The sequence below is a fragment of the Mustelus asterias genome, chromosome 26 (genome assembly GCF_964213995.1).
Source record: "Mustelus asterias chromosome 26, sMusAst1.hap1.1, whole genome shotgun sequence".
In the NCBI taxonomy this organism is placed as follows: domain Eukaryota; kingdom Metazoa; phylum Chordata; class Chondrichthyes; order Carcharhiniformes; family Triakidae; genus Mustelus; species Mustelus asterias.
The window spans coordinates 41,046,233-41,062,260 of NC_135826.1; the positions used below are offsets into that span (position 1 = coordinate 41,046,233).

A 16,028-nucleotide genomic window follows, 5' to 3' on the forward strand; every position below is an offset into this window, starting at 1 on the left:
AGTACATCTTGTCACCCTCTGTACCGTAGCCTTGATTTGGGGGTGAGTAAAGTGATGGTGCTTTGATTCATTAGCAGATAAAGTTATGCCAAACCCTTGCTGCTAAAATCATGTAAACTGTACTGAAAACTGCAACTGTTTACAAATTCAAAACATGGCTCCTCAGTGTCCCTAATCAATGTACTGGGACCCTGATCCACTCTGACTTCCCCCAATCTCCCTTGATCTTTGAGATTATTTCTCGGGCTTTTGACTATGGAGTGTTGATGAAGATGCAAAGCATGTGAACTGAAAACCTTATCCAATCTGTCGGTGGTCTCACTCCAGTCAGAGTTGACTTTGAAGGGACGGCCAGCATGTGGTTTGGGTTTGACCCCAGTTGCCATTGCCTCTGCAGTGGGGTTCTGAGAGTTGTTGATGTAAGCCATTGGCCGTATGCAATTAATAAATCAGTGAATTTATTCTCCCGCAGTAACGATTTCCCTACATTTCCACAGTGAGCTTTAGAAATACAGCATTGCCTGTAGGGTGGTGCTGAGGTCAGAGCGAGCACTGCAGTAAAGTAAATCCTTTTGAAATGAATGTGCTAGAAGTCAGGCTCCTGGTGCAGTCACTCTAAGCGTGGTTCCTTTCTCTCAGATTTTTGACTTCACATCCAATGCAAAACAAAAGGGAGAATATGCGACCTGCCCTTGATCAGGTTTGGTGCTGTAGTTACCCCACCCAAGTATGCTGAATATCGCACTGTTCTGTCCCAGTGCGGGAAAGGCTGAGAAATTGCACACAACATTTCTGAATTCTTGTTTTTGCTGCTTCTTTCGATCCCAGACCATTTCAAGTGGTGGTTTTGCTGACGCAGATTCTAGAATCTTGCGACAGTGAGGTTCACACCGAGTGTGGTGTTGGGCATTCATGTGTGAAATTTGCCAGTCACAAGTTCTGCCCCAGCTGATTCATTGAACCTGACCGGGATGGGGGGAATTCAGTGGTGGCAGCAATCCTGGCTTATTGAGCAGGATGGTGGGGAACCCACTGGCTTCCTGCTCTTCACTGAAGTGCAGTGAGCTCTGCTGGACCATATACATGCCCCTTGTTTATAAAGAGACCGGGTCTCTCATCTCCTGGCTTCGCTTGGTGAGGTATTAGCAGGTCACTGGGTTCCACGAGAGCATACCCCTATATGTGTGGGTGTGTGTGGGGGGATGGGGGGGGGGGGGGGGGGGGGTGGGTGGGGGGTGGCGGTTAGGGAAGAGGGTTGGTGTCTTATCTGTTGGTGCTGGGTGTGGGTGGAAGGAGTGTAAAAACCTTGATTCCAATGTGCCCCATCCCTCTTTGTAGTGAATTCCAATAGTTCAGCAAACTGCATGTGGTGCTCCTGGGCTGAAAATTTTGCATGAACGACAGGGTTGTGTTTGTGTCGGTTGTATACCCCACCCCCCCGGTTTCTTCTCTCTCTCCTCCAGCCCCCCACCCACCTCCTCACTTCCCTTGAAACCTGGCAGTGGTTACATTCCTAACAGACCCCCAACTCTAGCTGTTTCTCACCAGCAGTCACTGCTGTTACACAGGAAGCCTCCCCCTCTGATCTCTTTGCTCATTGACAGATAAACAGATAATGCTCCCTTAGGCTTGGAGAATGTGTCCAGGTGCTAATGTCACAACCTTTGATGATTGTTACCTTATTGTTCCTCTTTTAAGATCTGAAGCACTCTCATCCCAGCACCCCACAACTACCATGATGCTGGTGTGAATATAGGCTCACAGTTTAGCACACCGGAGAGGCCACAAAGGTGCTGTCTTGTTGTTGCAAAGATAGTTCCAGTGTTCTCCGCGCCAGTCCGTCACCCAGCATTGTCAATCACTGGTACCAGATCACTGTACAAAGTCTCTCTCCCATTCCCACTTCCCTCAACCACCATTAACTTTGCCTTGCATGAACTCTGAGCTGCTACCAATCAATAGTTGGCTTTTATTGGATTTTTAAAATTAAATAAAACGTCACAGAAAACTTGTGATAAAGGTGTTTATAAATGTGAAGAATGTAATTTTCATTTTTTTTGTAATACTGGGCCCAGAGCAGTGGGATTATAGTGCTGACCCAATCCAGGAATGGTTTCACTCCGAGCGTTTACAGTCTGCAAATGGGGAAAGGCCCCAGTGCAAGACCTGTATTGGGTGGAATTTTGCTGTTTTCCCCCCCTGCCCCTTCCGCACAACCACCCACTCCACCCCATGAAGGTACCTTGAAGACACTGAGTCCTGCTTGGGGGAACAGGTGTTTTCTGGTCCCGTATCTACTCTTTGGATGTTTGACAAGGGGAGAATCATTACTGATTGCAATCCTGCTTTTGCCCCATGTCCCATCGCCACTTTGCTATGCCCCTGAGTACATGATTATTTTCTGATTCATATTACCGCAGCACTCCATTCAAAACTCGAAAACCTCAGGCAGATTGAAGTGATTAGGATGGGACCTGGTGGGGAAGGGTCTAAAGTCTCAATTGGCTATTTGAGAAGGCGGATCCCTGGGCAGAATGGAGGTGGAGGGGGTGGGTGTGGTGATGGTTTGTGGTGAGTTATTAAGTTAGTAGTTCGACCCTAGTTACTTTGGGTTTTGGCACCCCATTATTGTTGCTGTATTCTCCAACCTGTCTGCATAATAGGGGTTACAGTCTGGAGTCCCTGGTCTTTGAGTGTTCCCAGAAGTGCTTCCCACGATAAATTTGTTCCTTGCTGTCGCACAATTTCTGATTCATTCTTTGTATTTTTGCAGTTCTTAATTTATTCCCATTGCAGGATACTGATCAATGCTCCCCCCCTCTGAATAACTGGCATGGCCTTTCGGATATTGCAGTAGGTGATCTTTAGGAATGTGTCCGTGTTTATTGGGAGGGGGTGTCTCGCTGGGAGGCGACCAGCCGGATCTCACCAGGCATACACACACCGGCGGACTGGATGGAGCAGGAATCAAAACTGATTTTTTTTCCTCCTTCATCTTGACCCTTGTCAAAAGCACAGGGCTGGTGAAGCAAAGTCAATGCTAGCAGCTCCTCTTGTCATTAATTCCACATGAGGCTGGGGCTATAGCCCAGATCCTAACCTGACCTGTGTGATTCAGTACCACGTTGTGCTCATTGGGACAGGGATGGGGGCGGGGTGGGGGGGAGGGAGGGGGGGTGTTGCTGTGAAGGTGTTCCTTATCCTAACTCGCACAGAGTCCCATTTTCCCATCACCCTCTGTGCATCTTGATCTCCATTGGCTCTCTGTGAAACAGAACAGTGAATGGACTAAGACACGGGCTTGGTGAGATCACAGTCAGTGATTACCTTGATCTGATGTATGCTGCTCTCTGAATTTGTACACGTTTTTTTGAGCTTTCTATTGTGGATTTAGCAAACAAAAGCTGATGTAACTTCTAGAAGCAAATTAAAATATTTTGACAAATACCATCACCCGCTGTTTACATTTGTTTCAATGTTAAATATCTTAAATCTAACCAGAGAGAACTTCAAATCTTGCTCCGTCCATTGGTGGCCATGCCTACAGTTGCCTGGGTATGAAGCTCTGCAATTCCCTTTCTTACACCCCTCTCCTCTTCTTCACCTCTCTCCGCAAGAAACTACAAAAGGTCGTGAACGTAGCCCAGTCCATCACCCAAACCAGCGTCCCATCCATTGACTCTGTCTACACATCCCGCTGCCTCGGAAAAGCAGCCAGCATATTCAAGGACCCCCACGCACCCCGGACATTCTCTCTTCCATCTTCTTCTGTCGGGAAAAAGATACAAAAGTCTGAGGTCACGTTCTAATCAACTCAAGAACAGCTTCTTCCCTGCTGCTGTCAGACTTTTGAATGGACCTACCTATTAAGTTGATCTTTCTCTACAGCCTAGCTATGACTGTAACACTACATCCTGCACTCTCTCGTTTCCTTCTCTATGAACGGTATGCTTTGTATCGCGCGCAAGAAACAATACTTTTCACGATATTAATACGTGTGACAATAAATCAAATCGAATTCTCTAAGACACCTTAAAAACATACCTCTTTGTCAAAGCTTTTGACGATCGTGTGACACCCCTGTGAGGTGCTTTCAGATGTTTTATTACATTAAAGGTGCTATAAACGTATGAGTCATTACCTCCATTTTGGTGTCAGCTTGGGCTCCATCTGTAACCCTCTCCAAACGCTGTGGGTTCATTCCCACACTGGACACTCGAGCACTCGATCACACAGGTTGACACTGGACGTGTAGTATTTCTGTCAGAGCTGTGGACGGAGGTGAATCTTCCTTTTCCCTCTAACTTTAACTTTTTTTTTGCCTCTCTTCCACCCAACATTTCCTTGATGCCACCTCCCAAATAGTTGTCAAACTGGCCCTGTGGTAGAATATTTGAAGTGCAGGTATCCTGACTAACATTTCCTCCCTTAACAACAGTATAACCAGTTGGTTGGTCTCAGTGTGTGAACCTGCTAGCGTTGAATGGTTTGTGTGTGTCTACAAACATCATCACAGTTCCAATAATTTATCATAAGTGTTTTGCAGTCAGCGTGGTCTGTGCTCTCTCCAAACTTTGACCATTTCTTTGCTGCTCCAATCTCTCATATTTCTGTCCGATGCTTCCCTCACCAAATAAATGGGATATTTTGGTGTTGTGCTAATCTGCATAACAGAATGGGAAAAAAAGTCTAACTAGCATGGAGTCCCATTTTCCCTTCACCTTCTGTGCACCTTGACCTCCATTGGCTCCTGGTAGACCAATTCTTTAATTTAAAAAATTCCTCGTCCTTGTGTTCAAATTCCCCCCCCCTTTCCCGGTCTCGCCCCATCCCTGTCTTTAACCTGTGGGTGGCACGGTGGCACAATGGCCTCACAGCGCCAGGTATTCCCAGCTTGCGTCACTGCCTGTGCGGAGTTTGCACGTTCTCCCCGTGTCTGTATGGGTTTCCTCCAGCTGCTCCGGTTTCCTCCCACAGTCTGAAAGACGTACTGGTTAGGTACATTGACCTGAATAGGTGGCGGAGTGTGGTGACTAGGGGACAACTAAGCCTTACGTGTGACTAATAAATAAATTTTAAAAATAGAATAACCTCCCCAGGCTGACGACCCCAAATCCGAGATTTCTGCACTCCTCCAATTCCGGCTTCTTGTACAATCCTGGATTTGACTTGGTGGCCGTGCCTTCAGTTGCCTGGACCCCAAGCTCTGAAATTCAGTCCCTGAATGTGCCTGCTTCACTCTGCTCCTTTGAGAAACTCTTCAGAACCTCCCTCTTTGACCACACCTTTGGTCATCTGTGAAATGGTGCTATACAAATGAAAGTTTACCTGGTGAGGGGTAAAAATAACTCTTTTTTTTGTGCATACTTTTATTATCTTTTATGCAGCATTACAAAAATATGACAAAATAAATTAAATAAATAAACCCTTTTGCATGAAAAGGAAACTAGTCTTTTAAAAAAAAAACCGTTGTACATCAGTAAAATGGAAGATGCAGTGATGAGACTTACTTTGCTGGTACTTTGTTTCTGAGTAAATGAGTCACAAACGTACGTCTTTACGTTGCATTATCAGACAGCTCACTCTGCTTCTAAACCAGGATTACGCTTTTGAAATGGGACTGTCGAGACCTAGGATCTGAACAAAGACTCTGAGATTCCCTCTCCTCAATCCCTCTTGCCAAGCTGTTCCTGTTAAACAATCCCACATGTCTGAACTTCTCGAAGCAAACCTTTGATAGCAACTCCAGAACGCTCAACTTGTGTTTGCTATCTTTGCCAGCAATCCCCGTAGTTTCCTCAGAGCGCGGTTTCAATTTTGCGTGAAAAGTTGAGCTGTTGATCACTGGGATCGAGTACTAGCAGAGGGTAGGTTAGTAATACCAGCAGGAAATATAGAAAGTTTCAAGAATCATCACGCTCAAATAAGCCTTTGCATCAAAATAAATGTCTTTCTGATGACACCATAAGACATAGGAGCAGAATTAGGCCACTCGGCCCATCGAATCTGCTCCGCCATTCGATCATGGCTGATATTTTTCTCATCCCCATTCTCCTGCCTTTTCCCCATAAACCCTAATCCCCTTATTAATCAAGAACCTATCTATCTCTGTCTTAAAGACTCAATGACCTGGCCTCCACAGCCTTCTGCGGCAAAGAGTTCCACAGATTCACCACTCTTCACCTGGCTTTTCTCTCAAGAGAACCTAAGAGATTGCACAGCCACTAAATTCTCCCTGCTGTCCTGGCCAATATCTAACTCTCAACCAACCCCACCAAAAATAGATTATTTGGTCATATGTGCTATATGCGGGCTCCTGCTGCGTGCAAGGTGCTGTGTCTCCCACATTACAACATTGACTACACTTCAAAAGTACTTCATTGATTGTGAAGCGCTTTGGGACGTCCTGAGGTTGTGAAAGGTGCTATATAAATGCAAGTTCTTTAACACAAATGTTTTGTTATTTTTCAAATGTTCCTCTCCTTATCCTGGGCATTCCTCAGCTGCAATCTAACTAATCTCAGGATGAGCTATTTCACACGGAGCGAGTTGCTTTATTCTTTGTTGGTTCCTCTAACATAATCAAACCAAAACCTAACGAACGTGACCCCCCTTGTTAGAGGGACGCTGCTAATAAAGAACTAAACTATAAAACCGAGCAATCTTATAAATGAAATAATTACTCCCAGCGTCGACTGTGCTACTCAGTCCTCACAATAGTGCCCACAAGTCACTAAATGTTGACGATTGTCACTCTCTCAAATACTTTTTCTGAACCTTTTCCATTGTACATTTCTCGATAAGATAACACTCCCAACAGATAATGAGGAATTTGCAATCTGTTCCTGTTTTCATGGACAATTTCATTTTCCCTGGACCTGTGTAAATGTGATGGGAATTACAGACCCTGGCAATCATAGAAATCCTACCATGCAGAAGGAGGCCATTCGGCCCATCGAGTCTGCACCAACAACAATCCCACCCCAGGCCCTATCCCCACAACCCCACACATTTACCCTGCTATGCACTCTAATCAATACATTCCAGGACACTATGGTATGGCCAATTAACTTAACCCGCGCACCTTTGGACTGTGGGAGGAAACCCACGCAGACACGAGGAGAACGTTCAGACTCCACACAGACAGTGACCCAAGCCGGGAATCGAACCCAGGTCCCTGGAGCTGTGAGGCAGCAGTGCTGACCACTGCGCCACTGTGCCGCCTCCTAATGCTCACTCATTGTTTACTGGTCCTATTGGGCAGTCGATCAGTTTTTCTAAAGTACTAGACTGGTATCTTCACAGAATTGTAAGGGTGCAGGGGAGGCCATTTGGCCCATCGTGTCTGCACCAACTCTTCAAATGAGCATCATGACTTAGTGCCTTTTCCCTGTCCTGTTCAAATAATCATCTAATGCCCTCTCAAATGCCTCAATTGAACCTACCTCCACCACACTCCCAGGCAGTGCATTCCAAACCCCAACTACTCGCCATGTGAAAAACTTGAATGCTAAGCGTCACTCCCAGACTATCCATCTGCACAGAAGTGTAAAATTGTCACCCTGCACTGTTTATTCTTGTGTCATTGGGTTTTGGTGAGGCTGTCTTGTCACCCCAGGGAGCCTAGTATAGTCTTTCTGGCCTCGAATGCACAGCCCATTGACTCTGCAATGGGCAAAGGAATATAGGAGCAGGAGGAGACCATTCAGGTCCCTGAGCTGTCCCACCATTCATCTCCGTTCAAGTCCAACAACCTGTCTTTGCTCTACATCCCTTGAAACCTCTACCCAACAAAACTCAGTTTTGGAAACCTCAGTAGACCACAATTGGAGCACTGTGCACAGACCAGGTCACCATATTACAAAAAGGATGTGCAGACAGTTGAGAAGGTGCAAAAATTATAAGGATGATATAGAACTGAGAAGCCATAGCTATTTGGAAAGATTGAACAGGATGAGGCTCTTTTCTCCAGAAGAGGAAACTGACGGGGTGAGCTGATGAGGTCTGTAACATTTTGAAATGATGTTAGTCGGATAGATATGGAGAAGACATTTCCAGTTGTGGGCAAGACCAGGACTAGGGGTCATAAATGTGAAATGCTCACCAATCAATCAGGGAATTCAGGAGATGATTCTTTACCCAGAGAATAGTGAGAATGTAGAACCGGGAGCATTTGAAGTAACTCACGCAGATACGTTTAAGAAGAAGTTGGACAAATGTAGGAAAAGGAATAGGAGGGTGAGGTGGCGAGGGAGAAGTGACCCTGAGGAGCATAAACAAGTTCTTGGGCTGGTCAGGCCAAATACATATTTGTGCCCTGTGGATTATATGAGTTATGGAGGTTTACAGCGTGGAAACAGGCCCTTCGGCCCAACTTGTCCATGCTGCCCTTTTTTTTCCCCACTAAGCTAGTCCCAATTGCCTGTGTTTGGCCCATATCCCTCTATACCCATCTTACTGTCTAAATGCTTTTTAAAAAGACAAAATTGTACCCGCCTCTACTACTGCCTCTGGCAGCTTGTTCCAGACACTCACCACCCTCTGCGTGAAAAAATTACCCCTCTGGACCCTTTTGTATCTCTCCCCTCTCACCTTAAATCTATGCCCTCTGGTTTTAGACTCCCCTACCTTTGGGAAAAGATGTTGACTAAGTAGCTGATCTATGTCCCTCATTATTTTATAGATCTCTTTAAGATCACCCCTAAGCCATAAAACTTTTATAAAACTTTGAAAGAAGGAGTGGACAACTAAGATTGAACCTTCCCACTCAGAGTGATTGAGTATCTCACAAGTGGGTCATTCTCAAAGGCCACTTACAGGGATAATCAGATAACTCAATGGCTTCATAAATCATGCATTGCTTTGAAATGCTGCAGGATCTATTTAATGAGGGCTCCATTGAGGTTTGTTCAATAGTCCTGGAATGAAAGTGGCAATTGACCGTAGAACAAAACTTAAAGCATTTCAAATCCAAATGTCCAACACACTCTTGGTCTGACTGGAACCTGGTAATGCACAGCAACCTCTGGCCTCCAATGGACCCGTGTAGCAATCTTGCTTCAGCCCCAAGGTTGTGGGTGTTCTGGTGTTCTATTGCAGTATTGAGGGAGCGCTGATCAGTGGTTCCTGCTAGACTTGAGGTGGTGTGGCTGGGCTTGGCTCTTCCCTCTCCTGATGTGATGTGCAGACAGGGCAAGACCGATACAGAATGTCCAATGCTAACCTGCTCTTAAAAAGACCTTAATATAACAAAACGAGTGACTGAGGAGCGGTTATAATTTTCCTGGTATAGTCATTTATAACTTACTAATTAATTCCTAATTCAGTAATTCTCCTTTAAAAATCAGCGAATCACAGTGGCTAGCACTGCTGCCTCACAGCGCCAAGGACCCAGGTTCGATTCCGACCTCGGGTCACTGTGTGGAGTTTGCACATTCTCCTGATGTCTGCGTGGGTTTCCTCCGGGTGCTCCGGTTTCCTCCCATAGTCCAAAGACGTGCAGGTTGGGTGGATTGGCCGTGCTAACTTGCCCCTTGGTGTCCCAAGATGTGCAGGTTAGGGGGAATCAATGGGATACACACATGGGGTTGTGGGGATAGGGCGGAAGGTGAGCCTGGATAACATGCTCTGTCGATGAGGGTGCAGATTTGATGGGCCGAATGACAGTAGGATTCTATGAATGGCCACTTGACCCACACTTCTGGAACATTCCATTTACTGAATCGGAATTCTGACAAACTAAGAACAAGTGCCAAAGTCAAGGCAAATGACTCAGTTTGTGGAAGTGCTATCTGATGTGGAACTCTCCTGTCCAGAGCAAGAGTGCCCCGGGCCTGTCCTCACCTTGGTTCTGCTCCGAGCCTACACCCATCATTTCTCATCTAAACCTATGATTAAAGCCCTCCAATTCCCTCTCCCTCATACACTTGTCCAATTGCCTCTTAAGTACATCGATACGATTCACTTCAACCACTCCTTATAGTGAGTTCCACATTCTCATCCCTTTGGGTAAAGGCATGTCCTTTGTGTAAGATGATGACCAGAAGTGCACGTTTCGTAGCGATCTGTGCGTCTAACAGATTTACATCATTTTCCTTATGGAAATGAAGCCTAGTGATTGGTTTGCTGAGTTTCACTGTGAGGTTTCAGTGACCCAGGAATTGGCAATGGGGGTTGTGTGGGGGGGGGGGGGGGGGGGGGGGTTGGGTGAGGGGGGGGGGGGGTTGGGTGAGGGGGGGGGGGGGGGTTGGGTGAGGGGAGGGGAGGGGAGGGAAGGGGGGAGCCCAGGGGGGTCATGATTCCTGCTTCTGATAGTTGCACTATGACCTTTTGGGTAGTGGGTGGGGCAATTGGGCTTGGCTGTGCTGTAGCTCTGGTAGAATACTCTGTTGCCATTCATTGCCTGAGTAATGCTATCCCTCTCTCCATCCCCCTCTCTCTCTGCCCCTCTCTTTACCCCCCCTCTCTCTATCCTGCTCTCTCTCTCCCCCTTTCTCTCCATCCCCTTCTCTCTCTATTCCTCTCTCCCCCCTCTATTCCCCCCCCCCTCTATCCCATTCTCTCTCTATTCCTCTCTCTCTCTATCCCTCTCTCTCTCCCCTTTTCTCTCCATCCCCCTCTCTCTATTCCTCCCACCCCCATTCCTCCCCCTCTCTCTCTCCCCCTTTCTCTCCATCCCCCCTTTCTACTCCTCTTCCCCCCCTCTCTCCATGCCCCCCTCCCTCTCTATCGTTCTCTCTCTTCCTCTCCCCCTCCCTCTATTCCTCCCTCTCTCTAGTGCTCTCTGAGTAACAACGATGCACATTGTAACCTTTGTACGTCGTACTTCCAAATACTCTGTAAATTTGACATTACCCAAAACTCTGCCCATGTCTTTAATGAAGAATGAGTCCCATTCCCCATCACCCTGTGCTTACTGACCTACACGTCTCCCAGTCAAACAATCTCTTGGTTTTAAAATCCTTATCCTTGTTTTCAAATTCCTCCACAGTTTTGCTCCTTCCTTTGTAACCTCCTTCAGCCCTACAACCGTCTGAGACTTCTGCACTTATCTCATTCTGGCCTTTTCCCAATTATAATCGCTCCACCATGTGGCTGTGCCTTCAGCTGCCTGGGCCCTAAGCTCTGCCATTCTCTCCCTAAACCTCTCTGCTTCTCTTAACTCTTTCCTCCCCTAAGACGCTCCTTAGTACCTTCTCTTTGACCAAGATATTGGTCATCTGACCTATGATCTCCTTAATCACACACTGTTTTAGAACATTCCAATGGAACACCCTGGGTTGTTTTGTTACATTTAAAGGTGCAATGTAAAATATAAGTTGTTATTGCTTTGGACCTGAAATGCCTTAGCGCACTTTGGCAAAAGATCTCATGTTTAACAAAAAGAGATGCACAATAAAATGTACCCGATGAACACTGGTAACACCACACCAAATAAGCAGCAAACTGGAAACTCCACGGCAGTTTGCCGAGAGTTTGTACTCCTGTCGAACATTAGTTTACATGTTCTCCATTTTAAAGCCAAGGCCCTCGACCACACACTGAAATTTCTGTTTCCTTTTATTTTCCTTTACCTGCCCTGTTTATTAAGCCCTCTGTATACAACACACACAAACACTTGGAGGAAGAATTAAATGGCTTCAGTTCAAATAGTGCAAACTCATTGACTCATGCAGAAGAAAGGTTTTACAGCCGGACTCGACTAAAGTGGAGGATGTTTGGACAAAGAAGGAAACAGAAGACTGTTGACTTTTCTGCAGACAGGAAGGTAAGTTGAAGACCGCCTTGGTCGTGTGAGGAGCTTCCTCTGTCGGGAATCTCTGGAAGTGGTTCTGTGACTCAGAATGTCACTGCGGCTCAGATTCCCCACTCCTTTCCTGGGCAATGCAGGATGACTGAGAGGCGACCCACTGCTCTGAGCGAAGCCTTCACGCTGAGGAGTGTTGGTGGAAATGGGCCCATTTTAAATACTTGCTCTCGGCATCAGGTGCGCCCAGGTCGTGGCCGATGCCCTGGTTTTCAGACAAGGTTCTTCAGCCCCAATCACGGGAGTGCAGCCATGCTCCGTTTTCTCAATCTCACAGCCTCTGTCACCGAGTTGCCCAGTTTGATGCCAACTCGTGCTGAGATTGGGGATAGTTTGTGCTGTTGGTCCACACTGAACGGGAGTGAGCCAGTCGCATTTCACGTAGAACCCTGAGACCCAGAGTAGGCAGTTCCATCCCATCAATTTAAACATCGGTTCTTCCTCTTACACCCCAGGGCCTCCTGGGGAAAGCCGTGCTGCCGACTGAAATGAGTAAGGAGAGATGCCAGGATCGAGATGTAATTGCGTCTTGGCCAAGCAACATGGCAGTCAGGATGGCTTTGTTGAGTGCATGGTCTGACTGAATGCAACACTTATACAAAGGACCTCTTCGAGTACCTTTGATTCGACTGTCTGCCAGGGTTCAGAAGGTAACACATTCTCTCTCTCACCCACAGAGGCAGAAGGTAGTGGATTCAAACCCCACTCAAGAGACTCAAGCACATAATCCAGGCCGACGCACCCAGTGTAATACTGACAAAGAGTTGCAATGTTGGAGGTGGCGGGTTTCTCATGAGATGTCAAACCGAGCGAGGCCTTGTCCATCCTCACAGGCGGAGATCCCACGGCATCGCTGCAGAGAAGAGCTGGGGAGTTCTTGCTGGTGTCCTTACCCAACCTCGTTAAGATTATCCTGTCATTGCTGCCGGTGGGATCTTGCTATGCATGAACTGGCTGCCGCATTTCCTACATTGCAATAGCGATGACACTGCAGAAAGTAATTCATTGGCTGAGAATTTGCTTTGGAACGTTGTCAGGTCATTAAAGATGTGAACAAAATGCAAGTCTTTCGCGGAGAAAATTGATTTTTATGATAATTGATTAAATTAGGATGACACCATTCATGCTGACATGATGCTGTTACCCAATCGATCAGCCAATAAACTGAAGGCAAACTGCTTATTATTTCACACTAATTTAAATAAGAGAATTGTAATTCTGATTCAAGTGTTATATTTAATCAAGTCTATGCTGGAACTGTACATATATGTTGAAAGAGTTTCTTGGTGTACAGAATATAATACATGCTGATATACAATATATACATTTATACATATAGAACCGTAAGAAACCCGATTCACCATATATATAATAAACAGTTCTCTGAATTGGCCAATGGTTCTAAAGACATCAGGAGCTTAAAAAACAAAGCTACAGTTCCCTCCAATGTCAGCAGAACCTTGGGAGCGAATCACAGCCTCCAACACACAAGGGGTCAAATTTGAAAATCTGGCCTTTCTGGGCAGCGCTTTGCAGGATGGAAGCTGGCACTGGGAGGCCGAGGCCTGGAGGTCAACACGGTCGGTTCCATCCCTAATGGCTTCTGTCTTCTAATCCCCAGGCGATGCTTCTATCTGTCACCTGAAGCCCTGATCCCAGTGTGAGCCATTCCCTCGGCCTTCCACTGAATATCGTAAGCCACATTTGTCCTTGGTTTTCCCACAATGCGACTTGACGAATCCCGTGCAGATGCCGTGATTGGTGGCAAATTAAACTGAAATCGGGCTCTGAAGTTACCTGTCTCCTGGTGACGGGGGCAATGACTTTATTTGATGTTGATTCACTTGGAGCCCGGTTTACAATTGTTTTTTTTTGGATTCTGGTCTGGTGTTGGCTTTCAATAAGGTCACTGATTGACTGGACATATCTCATGAATCATGTACCACTGAAGCAGGCCATTCAGCCCATTGAACCTGTGCCAGTTCTTTGGTTTAGCTATCCAATTAATCCCATACCTCTGCCCACAAGCCTGTAATTTTGTTCCCTTCAAATATTTATCCAATTCCCTTTTGATAGTTACTAATGAATCTGCTTCCACTGCCCTCACAGATCTTAACAATTGGCTACATAATAAAAAAATCTCCTTTGCTCTCCCTCTGGTTATTATGCTAATTACCTTAAACCTTTGACTGAATGCTGACCTTCCGGCTACTGAACAGAACCCAGACGATGATGACAGCACAGAAATAGCCCTTTGGAAAAAATCAGAAACAGTTTCACTTTGTTTCTTTGACCTAAATCCCTCATGGTTTTGAACACTTCCTTATCAAATCTTCTCTTAATCTTCTCTGCACTCCCAGTAACAGTCCCAGTGTCCCCATGTAACTCAGGTCCCTCATCCCTGGAAACATTCTGGTTAATCTCCCCTGCACCATCTGCCTGGTCTTGACATCCTTCCTGGGGTTTGGTGCTCAGAGTTGGACACAGTACTTCAGCTGAGTTCCAACCAGTCATTTATAAAGGTTTAGCATAACCGCCTTGCTTTTTTTTTTGTTAAACTCTATTCCCTATTTATAAAGCGAAGAACCACATGTCGGCCTGTTTAACAGGCTTCTCAACTGATTTTAAATTGTCCTGCCGCTCAGGTCTCTCTGAACAGCAACATTTCCCAGACTCTCACCATTAAATAAAAATACTGCTTTTCTATTTTCTTCACGCTTCTCCACATTATGGGCAGAATTTTACACCCCCCCCCCCCCCTCCCCGGCCAGGCAGGGTCTGAGGTGATGGGGAGCAGTGTAGAATTGAAGGGATGGGATACCCCCAGGGACCTGCCCACTCCGACCCTGACACAGTGGGACAGGCAATGCTTCAGGCCAGAAACCTGCCCTCTCCGCGATTAAGGCCTTTACCTACCCAGCCTCCACTGTGAGGGTCAGAGCAGGGTGGGAAACAGAAAGAGAAAACTGATTCTCCGTCTCGGGCAGGAAGGGGGTTGGGGTGGGGGTGGGTGGGCGAGCCTCAGTCTGAAGACCCTTCCAGATTTGGGGCACCAGATCTGACTCCAAGATCACTCCGCCACCCCCAGGGCATCCCGCCGTCCCTCCCCCCCGCCCCGGGACTTACTTCAGGAACGGCCCCGAGACTTTGTTTCCAGGCAGGGCACTGCATTACCACTGCAGTGCTTTGCCTGGACGGGTTGGAGAGCTGACCGGCCAAACACTCTCCACAATGGGGCTTCCTTCCGAGGATGAACAGGAGCCCCCGCCCACTGCCAGTCAGAGCTTAGTTGAGTGTGGAATGGCAGCGGGTGGGCCGCTGAGAGTTGGCAGAAGCCAGGAGTCGGTTACCTGCCCCCTCTCAGGAAGTCGAGTGCTCAAAAGTTCTGCCCAATCTTTCGTGTGTCACTTTTTTGGCCGCTCAATATCTGGATAACTTCACAGCCTCTTTGTGTCCTCCTCACTTCCCATCCAACTTTACATAATCATACAATCCCTACAGTGCAGAAGGAGGCCATTCAGCCCACCGAGCCTGCACCGACAACAATCCCACCCGAACGCTATCCCCGTAAGCCCACGTATTTACCCTGCTAATCCCCCTGACACCCAGGGCAATTTAGCATGGCCTATCAACCTAACCCGCACATTTTTGGAGTGTGGGAGGAAACTGGAGCACCTGCAGGAAACCCATGCAGACACGGGGAGAACGTGCAAACTCCACACAATCACCTGGGTCCCTGGCGTGTGGGGCAGCAGTGCTAAGCACTGTGCCACCGTGCTGCCTTATCAACAGCAAATTGGATTAGTTATACTCAGTCCCCAACACCAACAATAGATAGTAAATAGCTGACACCCAAGAACAGATCCTTGCGATTCCCCAGCCAACCTGAACATGTTCCTTTTATTCCGACTCTCTGTCTGTTGACCAATCCCCTATCCATGCTCCAATCCCATAAGTCTGGATTTCATGCAATAACCTCTTGTATGCCAATATATCTGAATGCTTTCTCTGAAAATCCACATGCACTAGTTCCCTGCTACCTATATCCTTTGTAGACTTCCCCTTCAGAAATCTGCATAGCCTCTACTCAGACAAATTAAAATGTTCTAACTCCCCAATAAAAGACTCTGGCACCTTTCCCCTTACCTGCGGTACTGGTGATTCTGACCACAGGCTGTACACAAATGACTGTTCTGTACATTTAATTGGTGAAAATGTTTGA

General features: G+C 46.8%; 1 protein-coding gene across 5 annotated transcripts in view; it reads left to right on the top strand.

Moving 5' to 3' along the window:
- The window catches only part of dda1 (DET1 and DDB1 associated 1), a 33,278-nt gene extending 20,278 nt beyond the window's left edge, over nucleotides 1–13,000 (top strand). For 2 of the 5 annotated variants that reach the window (XM_078198609.1, XM_078198612.1), the window contains exon 6: nucleotides 12,484–13,000. The gene's annotated coding sequence lies outside the window, so the exon portion shown is untranslated. Of the gene's footprint in view, nucleotides 1–3,501; nucleotides 4,146–12,483 lie in introns of those variants that run through there. The other 3 variants (XM_078198610.1, XM_078198611.1, XM_078198608.1) reach the window with 2 other exon arrangements.
- Nucleotides 13,001–16,028: the final 3,028 nt, after the last annotated feature.